This window comes from Elephantulus edwardii, unplaced genomic scaffold (genome assembly GCF_000299155.1).
Source record: "Elephantulus edwardii isolate Elephantulus edwardi_28Jun2011 unplaced genomic scaffold, EleEdw1.0 scaffold00028, whole genome shotgun sequence".
NCBI classification, from domain to species: domain Eukaryota; kingdom Metazoa; phylum Chordata; class Mammalia; order Macroscelidea; family Macroscelididae; genus Elephantulus; species Elephantulus edwardii.
This window is the reverse complement of record NW_006399778.1, coordinates 16681831-16691051: the sequence shown is the minus strand read 5'-3', so window position 1 is coordinate 16691051 and position 9221 is coordinate 16681831. Positions and strand designations below refer to the sequence as shown.

General features: G+C 42.7%; 1 pseudogene; it reads right to left on the bottom strand.

The window, feature by feature from the left end:
* Positions 1-6465: 6465 nt before the first annotated feature.
* On the bottom strand, positions 6466-8900 carry LOC102858424 (annotated as a pseudogene).
* Between the last annotated feature and the right edge of the window lie 321 nt (positions 8901-9221).

Below are 9221 nucleotides of genomic sequence, written 5' to 3'. Positions count from 1 at the left end.
AGACGGGTCCTATGCGTTTTACAGCCTTGGAAACCCAATGCAGAGTCAGCTCTGAGTCCATTCCAAGTTGATGGCAATGTGTTAGAGTGCGTTTAGGTTTTAAAATAAAATCCATCATGTAAACTTTCCAAATTGAAAAATAAAAAAAAGAAAGGTGTAACTAATAGTACAATTAAGTTATAGAGCTTCCACTACTATGAAGATCTCTCTCATGTTGCCTCTTTATAATTATCTCACACACAACCTCCCTACCCATCTCTAACTCTGAGCATACACACATATACAACAGTCACTAATCTGTTCTTCATCTTCATACTCTCCTTGTTACGTGTCTTTGAGTCACTTGGAGTCAGAGCAACAATAATATATCTGAAGCCCGCCTTATCCTGAGGCAATCTCACTGACTGTATCAGTCTATCTCATCTGGGGTCTTCCTCTCCTATGCTGTCCCTCCACCCTTCGAAGCATGATGTCCTTCTCCAAAGACTGCTCCCTCCTGGCGACGTGGCCAACGTATGTGAGACAGAGCTTCAGAATCCTAGCCTCCGAGGAGAAACTTGGTTTCACCTTCTCCAGGACAGACCTGTGTGTTCTCTTGGCAGCCTTTGAGTAAATGCTAACTCATAGCAACTCACCATCAGATTTCTGAGGCTGTAAATCTTTATGGGAGAAGATGATCTAGCTCTCTCTTGTGGAGGAGCTGGTGGATTTGAACCACCAACCTTATGGTTGACATGATACACACTGTTGGTATGTGCCTGACATATTATATGCTGTTATTGTTATGTACTGTCAAGTCAGAAGTGGCTCATAGCTGACGCTTCACCAGATTTTCAGAGGCAGTAAATCACACAGGCGGAGACTGCCCACCTTTCTCTTGCAGAGCAGCTGGTGGGTTTGAACTGTGTGCCTTTGGATTGGCAGTGCAACTCCTTACTACCAAGCCATTGACATATCATTTTCAGACTCTTATGTAAGTGGACTTAGACAGCATGTGATGCCATAGTCATGTATGTCACTAGTTTGTTCTTTTTTATAGCTAAGTATTAGTCTGTGGGAGGATCCTTGATGATACAATGGCTAAGAGTTTGACTGGTGGCTCAGAGATATCATCCTGTAGGTCTGCAGATGAAAGGCCTGGTGATCCACTTCTATAAAGATTCACTCACTGCCAATGGGTGGATTCCAACCATAGTGGCCTCTATTGGATAAGAAGGCTGTAAACCACGATATAGGGTGACTGCCCACAATTCTTCCTGGGAGTCGTTGGTAGATTTGAACTGCCAAAGACACGCAGCAGCCTTCGGGTAGCAGCACATCTTGCTTTGGATTCTACCACCAGAGCTCCCCCTGTAAAGATTACAGCCGAGAAAACGCATCTGTGGCAGTTCTACGCCATCACGTGGGGTCACCAGGCGTCTGAAACAACTCCACGGCGCCTGGCAACCACAGAATCCTGTGACACAGATAGACTACAGTTTGATTACTCACTCTCTTCAAAGATATTTTGGTTGCATCCAGGTTTATTTTTACTATTATAAACAAAGCTCCTGCACAAGTTTGTGCATAAGTCTTTATGTGGACACAGTTTTGTTTTTCTGGGACAAAGATTAAGATGTGTGATAGTTAGGTTATATAATAAGTACATGTTTAGGTTTTCAAAGAAACTGCCAAACAATTTTCCAGCGTATATAATTTTACATTCTCTCCAGCAGTCTAAGAGAGATTCAGTTTCTCCCCATCCTTGCCAAATTAAAAAAAAATGTAGCTGCTCCAGTGTTATGTAGTGCTGTCTCATGGGAGTCTTACCTAGCATTTCCCTAATGACTAACAGTGTTGAATGCCTTTTCACAGGCGTATTTGCTACCTGAATAGCCTCTTCTGTGAACTGCTTCTGGGTTTCTGCCCATTTTCTAACTGGATTGTTTTTATCTGGTTTTGGTGTCATATCTAAGAACCTTAGCCCTAGGATCCCAAAGCTTGGTGTTATGTGCCATCAGAACTCATAGTGACTCTATGAATAATAGCTCTGAACCCTGCCCTATCTTGAGGCAGTCTCATTGTCTCTGACACACCTATCTCCATTACCCTAGTTACTGAATCAATCATCTCAACCAGGGTCTTCCTCTCCTGCACTTTCCCTCTACCCTTCCAAGCATGATGTCCTTCTCCAAGGGCTGGTCCCTCCTGGCCATGTGCCCAAAGTATGTCAGATAGAGATTCAAAATACTTGCCTCCAAGGAGAAACATGGTTTCACCCTCTCCATGACAGACTTGTTTGTTTTCCTGGCAGTCCAGAGTGTATGTTCAATACTCTTCTCCAGCACCACAACTCAAAGGATCAATTCTTCTATTATTCTTAGTTACTGTCCAGCTCTCTAATGCATAGCAAGCAATTATGAAGACCATGCTTGAATTAAGCACACCTCTAGACTGACATCATTGCTCTTCAGTCCTCTGGAGAGGACCCTGACAGCAGATTTTCCCAGTGCAAATGGAAAATTCCCAGTCTTTTGATTTTTTAACTGCTGGTTCCCAAAGTTATTCTCCTATGTTTGTTTCTGTAAGTTTTTTAAACTTACATTTTATACTTAAGTTCATGATTCATTTTGAGTTAATTTCTGTATAAAGCATAAAGTTTTATGTTTTCTAGAGCACACCAGTGAAGCTTGTATATAAAGAATATATAGAGCTAAGGGGAGCTCTGGTGGCCTAGTGGCAAGAAGCTGCACTGCAATCCCAGAGGCGCACAGTTTGAATCCACCAGATGCTTTGCCGGAAAAGGAGGGACATTCTCCTCCTATACCAGTCAGATCCAATTTGACGGTACACACACACACATAATAATAATAAAAAATTTTAAAAAAGAATATATAGAGCTCTATGCATTAGAGAGCTGGACAATGACTAAAGATGACGGAAGAAGAACTGATGATGCCTTCGAGTTGTGGTGCTGGAGAAGAGTCTTGAACATAACTTGGACTGCCAAGAAAACAAATAGGTCTCTTTTCAAGAGGATGAAACCAAGTTTCTCCTTGGAGGCTGGGATTTTGAAGCTCTGTCTCACATACTTTGGGCACATGGCCAGGAGGGACTGATCCTTGCAAAAGGACATCATGCTCAGAAGGGTGAAGGGACAGTGCAGAATTGGAAGACTCCAGACTAGATGGATTGATACAATAACTAGGGCAATGGGTGTTGGTGTGTTAGAGTCAGTGAGACTGACTCAGGACAGGGCAGGCTTCAGAGCTGTTGTACATAGGTTCACTATGAGTTGCAGGAGACTCAACGGCACATAACAACAACACAACAACATATCTATAATTATCTATCTATTTATCTATCTATTGATTTCTCCTAGCTCACAGAGCTGCAGGAGTTGATGGATCTAAGATCAAACAGCAGGCTGCTGGCTTCTGAGGATAACAGATCTAAGATCAGCAAGCAGCATCAAATCATCATAGAGGTGATTACGTTATACTAGATTTCATCAAGAGAATGGCCATATCATACCGTCAAACCAGAAGACCATAGGAAACCAAGGTGACATATAATCCTAATTGTTCCAGTGTCCAATAGCTACAGCACCATTTCTTAAAAAGACCATTTTCCCTCCACTGAGTCTGAAGTTTTTAAAAAAATTAATGTTGTTAGGTGCCATTTAATTTGACCCATAGTGACCCCTATGAATAACAGATCTGAACCTTGTCCTTTCCTGTGTCATCCTCACTCTTCATTACACATTAGAGCCCATTACAGCAGTCACAGTGTCAATCCACCTGGGTGAGGGTCTTCCTCTCCTTGGCTGACCCTCTGCCTTTACAAGGAAAAGCCTCCAAAAAGCACTCTGGCTGCACCTTCTCCAGCACATCTTTATTTGTTCTTTTGGCAGTCCATGTTCAGTACTCTTTTTTTAACACCTAAGGTTGACATCCATCTGACTTCAGCGTAATTCATCTCAACTACATAGTCTAATGTAAGAATGAATCATTTCTTCAATTCTTTTCAAGAGGTTTGAATGCCTATCAGGCACTTGACTGATGTCAGATGGATCCTGACTGAAAGTAAAGAATAGCAGAAGAAGGTCTATTTGTACTTTACTGACTATGCAAAGGTATTTGAATGTGTGGATCGGAACAAATTATGGCTAACACTGAAAAAAATAAAAATACCAAAACACTTAATTGTGCTTATGTGAAACCTAGACGAAGAAGCTGTTGTGCAAACAGAGTAAGGGAACACTACATGGCTTAAAATTAAAAGAGATGTGCCTCAGAGTTATATCCTTTCTCCATACCTATTCACTCTGTACACTGAGCAAACTATGTGAGAGGCTCGATTTTATAAAGAAGAATGTGGAATCGGGATTGAAGGAAGTTTAATTAATAACCTTGTGCCATTTGGGAGTCAAATGCCATAATGGTTACCCATGGTGGATGGTGTTTGGTGGAGCTCCCAGTTTAAGACAGGTTTGGAAGCAGGAGTGGCATCCACTTCCTAAACAACATGCCTCTGGAAACTCTATGAACTTTTATAAATGATGATCATTATAGAAAGGCTTCAGGCCTTTTGTTCATAGGGTAACTGTGGGTTGTGTAGACTTGGGGGCAATTAACAACAAACAACAACAATGCAGATAATACAACCTTACTTGCTCAAGTGGGAAAGGCTTGAAGTGCTTACTGCGGAAGAACAAAGACTGCAGCCTTTAATATAGATTGCATCTCAATGTTAGGAAAACAAAAATCTTTACCACTGGACTGATAAGCAACATCATGATAGATGAAGAAAAGACTGAAATTATTAATGACTTCATCTTACTTGGATCCACAGTCAGTACACTTGGTTCCAGCCACAAGGGGTCAGGAGACATGTTGTACTGGGAAAGTCTACTGTCAGGGACCTCTCCAAATTACTGAGAAGCAACGATGTTAGTTTGAAGACTAAGGTGTGTCTGATTCAGGTTTCAGGCTTCAATCATTGCGACACTTCTGAGAGCTGGACAATGAATAAGGATGACAGAAGAAGACTTGAAGCCTTTGAGCTGTGGCGTTGGAGAAGAATATCAAATACCCCATAAACTGCCAAAAGGACAAACAGATATGTCTTGGAGAAGGCGCAGCCAGAGTGTTCCTTGAAGGCAAAGGTGATGTAAAGCTTTGTCTCACATATTTTGGGCAGGTTGCTAGGAGAAGCTGTTCCTTGGAGAGGGACATCGTGCTTGGGAAGGTAGAGGTTTGGTGAAAGAGAAGAAGAACCTTGACCAGATGGGTTGGCACAGTGACTGCAGCAATAAGTTTGAGTGTGTCAGAGATTGTGAGGATGGCACAGGATAGGACAGGGTTCTGGTCTGTTCTTCACAGGGTTGCTATGAACTGTAAACTTTATGACATCTAACAACAACCAGACACACACATCACACATCACTTACACATACATAATCTTCAATCTGAAAGTCAGGTATTATTATTTCTCTTAAGTTCAAAACACAAACCCATTGCCACTGAGTAAAAACCAACTCCTAGCTGACCCTCCAGTGTCAGCTTTCAGAGGCTGTAAATCACATGGAGGAAATTGCCCATCTTTGGTGGATTTGAACCACTCTTCTTTGATTGGCAGCACAACTCCCCTACCCACCAGGCCACTAGAGGTCCCTGTTACTGCTCTTGGGTACTGTCAAGTTGGAATTGATTCATAATGACCTATGTGGCAATAGAATTGCTCCATAGGGTTTTCTTTATGGCTATAGTTATTATATCCTAAAAAGAACATTCTTCTAAGTGGTATAGCACTCTTCTGTCAATTTGCTGTATTGAGGTAATGTGGGCTTGCTGTGATGCTGAACCTTGTGCCCCTGGGGTGTCAAATGCCATAACGGTTACCCATGGTGGACAGCGTTTGGTGGAGCTCCCAGTTTAAGACAGATTTGGAAGCAGAAGTGGCATCCACTTCCTAAACCACATACCTCTGGAAACTCTGTGAACTTTGAGAAACCATAGTTATAGAAAGGCTTCAGGTCTTTTGTTCATAAGGTTGCTATGAGTCATGCTTAACTCAACAGCAATCAACAACAACAACATAGTTATTTTGCCAACAGATAGCTTCATTTTCTCCTACAGAGCTACTTAGAGGGTTTGAACAACTGACTCTTTCATTAGCAGCCAAATCCTTAGCTATTGCACCACCAAGCCTTCTTATACCTTTGCTATTTCACCCATGAAGAAACTGATGCTGAGAGGTGAGCTAAAGTCCAGCAAGTCAGGGGCAGAGCCAGATTCAGGCCAGGCTTCAGGATCCCAGAGCGTGTGCCCTTTACACGTCCAGGTCCCCTGGGCACTGTGAAAACTCAGAGCTCTCCAGGTGTTAGTCACTCCCTGGAACGCTCTCCCATCTGGATGTTGGTCTCCGGGGTTGCTCCTTTCTCTGCAACCCAATCAGCTTCCCCAGAGCTTCTTCCTGCTCAGCTCAGCCCAGGATGCTCTGGGTCCTGGTCCCTGTGAGCAGAGACATAGAAGAAAGGAGTCTTTGAAGTCCATTAAATGGGGATGAGGATAGGCAATTACCTCTCATGCAATTAACTGCCTCTGAAAACCCACGTGAGGGTCAGCTATGGGTTGGCACCAACTCTACTGTACACAGCAACAAATTCAAAGCTGGTTTGCCTAATATGACCTTCAGCAGACACCCCACCACCACCACCAGCTCTTCTGTTGCCAGAGGATAAGAAGAATGCTGCAGGCAAAATCCTCACAAGCAGGAGTCCCACTTCCCTGGGGCTCTTCCACAGTGGTTGAGAAAGGCATGCACCAGGGGATGGGGACATGGGGCTCTTCCTCCCACCAGGAACTGACCAACCCTTAGCTGGAAGCCTCTGATCTCTGAGATTAGTGGCTGCCCTGGAGCTAACCTCAAACTGAAACGCAGACCTGGTTCAACCTTGCCGCCAGCCTTCACACACCTTGCATTAGCAACTGGCTTCTTCCCAAATCTCTTGTCATTTTATGTGCGTGTTAAAAACAATTTCTGAATCAACAGCAAAACAAATCACAGAGCTTTTCTGAATTTAGGGATATATTTCAGGCTAGATTCCCAGAAATGGAATTACTGGAGTAAAGGAGGCATGTATTTTTAAAGTTCTTGATGAATTTCACACCAAAAGAATGGAGGTGCCCTGTATCCTTCTAAAGCCCTACTGGACTCCTGGAACCTGATAGATGCATGGTAATTTCTTGCTACCAAATACTCCACACAGAACTATATGCAACACATCTTGAATGTTAAAGAAGGTCAAAGGGGAGATGAATGGCCCTTGCTGTTGTTGCCCTTGAGGCTATTCTGGTTCCTGGTCGACCTTATGCATTGAGTAACTGCCCTAAGACTTTTTAAGGCTGCAGCTTTACAGGAACTGATTGCCAGAACTGTCTTCTGAAGTGTTTCTGATTAGGTTCAAACTGCCCACCTTACAGCTGATTGTGGTTGTTCGGTGCCATCAAGTTGCCTATGACTCGTAACAGCCATATGAAAAATAGGTCTGCATTTTGCCCTATCCTGCACTCTTCTCACCACCTCTGATATGCTTGCGTCAATTTTTTTCCCATTTCCCCAAACTTTATTAAAGAAAAAAAAAGTAATGATATTAGATCTCTAGAACATGGCCAATTTTCTGGGTTGTCTCCCTCGAAAATGTGACATTGGATTTCCAAACACATGCCAGAAGTGTACATAGTCCCCAAGTGTACTAAGTAGGCCAACAGCTGATATCCTAGAACGTTCATCTTTGACTTTGCCCAGTTTGTGGTCTGTCTTTGGATCTGCAATAATTGACTGAACTGCTACTATGGTTTCATTAATTTTTGTCTGTAGCTCCCTGAGCTGTTCTATGTGCAGTAGTCACAGAATTTGGGCAGCTTTGTTAAGAACTGCATCTCCTGCAGGGAGCTCTGGTGGCCTAGTGGCAAGAAGCTGCACTGCAATCCCATAGGTGCAGGGTTCAAATCCACAGATGCTCTGCTGAAGAAGGAGGGGCAATCTCCTCCTGTACCAGTCAGATTCAATTAGACGGTACCCACACAAAAAATAATAAGATAAAAAAAAGAACTGCATCTCCTGTGACAAAACCAAGATTATATTTGTCGAAAGCAACAGGCAAGCCCTCTTTTGTTTGATTCACTTTAGCAACTGCATCCTGTGTCAGGCACTCTTTTTTTTTTTTTTTTATTATTTTGTGTGCATGTACCGTCAAATCAGATCTGACTGGTACAGGAGGATATTGCGCCTCCTTCTCCGGCAGAGCGTCTGGTGGATTCGAACCGTGTCCTTCTGGGATTGCAGTGCAGCTTCTTGCCACTAGGCCACCAGAGCTCCCCTGTGTCAGGCACTCTTGAACCAAAATACGAACTGCCTTTAGCATTACTAAGTAATCATCATGACGCTGAATCTGAGGAAGGTTAGCCAAAGCCATTACACCAGCCTTAAAATAGGGATAATTTACATCTAAATGGATCAGTGATTCTGCATTTTTAGTTGCATTATCAGCATTTTTTTGCATTATCGGGCACTGAATCCTTGTATTTTTCAGCATTGTCTCCATATTCGAATCTAACTGCTAAACCAAGAAGCCAATCAATGCTTCTTGTCGATCCTGAATCTTGAAAGGACAGTTAACATCTTTGAGATACTTTTCAAAGAACTTGGGCCTTTCACTGCTATGGATACTTCTTAAATTCTCTGTCTAAAAAAAGAAAAAAAAAAAAGAAAAAAAATTCTCTCTGTCTTCAATCTTATAGTATCTGATTTTCTGGTTTTCAAGCCAAACTATAAAATTTCTAAACTGTTTCATCTTTGCAGCGGAAGCCTGCAGGATTGTGGTGGTCAAGAGCTGTCAGCTTACGTCCGAACATGGTCCCGGCTTCTCAAGGAAGAGCAGGCAGCAAGAGCACTTGAGTCCATTTTTACAGTCACCATGTCAATCCATCTCGCTAAAGGTCTTCTCTTTCTCTGACCGTCCCTCTTTCTAGCATGATGTATTTTTCCAAGGATTGGACCATCTTGACAACAATTCTTGCATCTAAGGAGCACCTTGGTTACCCTTCCTTCAAGACAGACTTGTGTGGGGTTTTTGGCAGTTAATGGAATATGCAGTACTCTTCTCCAACACTACAATTCAAAGGCATCAGTTCTTCTGTCATCTTTATTCATTGTTCAACTTTGGGATGTATGTG